The following is a 292-nucleotide window of genomic DNA, read 5'->3' as shown; positions in this document are numbered from 1 at the left end:
TTTTAGGCTAATGTGCATTCAGTCTTAAGAATATTATTCATTTATAAATGCGTCATGAATTGTGCTTTGAGCCCATTACTAATGTTGTATGCAAATGGTGTACATAATATTGCCAATCCAGTGTAGCCATTCATAAAAGTTTACTTAGTTAAAGAGCTATTTTCAACAGTAGGCTGTTATTTTCTGATCATTTTGAATCTGAGTAGTGATTGCTGAATCTTTAATGACCTCATTAATAGCAAATGAGAGAATGTGGCAAATGTTAATGGAATTCATTCATCAAGCATGTTTG

General features: G+C 31.8%; 1 protein-coding gene across 1 annotated transcript in view; it reads left to right on the top strand.

Moving 5' to 3' along the window:
• The window catches only part of LOC118322400 (gamma-aminobutyric acid receptor subunit gamma-3), a 53,270-nt gene that overhangs the window by 45,520 nt on the left and 7,458 nt on the right, over positions 1 to 292 (top strand). The window lies entirely within an intron of this gene.

The sequence above is a fragment of the Morone saxatilis genome, unplaced genomic scaffold (genome assembly GCF_004916995.1).
Source record: "Morone saxatilis isolate NCDOM2014 unplaced genomic scaffold, NCSU_SB_2.0 Contig12, whole genome shotgun sequence".
Taxonomy (NCBI): domain Eukaryota; kingdom Metazoa; phylum Chordata; class Actinopteri; family Moronidae; genus Morone; species Morone saxatilis.
The sequence above is the reverse complement of the archived record's forward strand: the minus strand, read 5'-3'. Positions and strand labels throughout refer to the sequence as shown.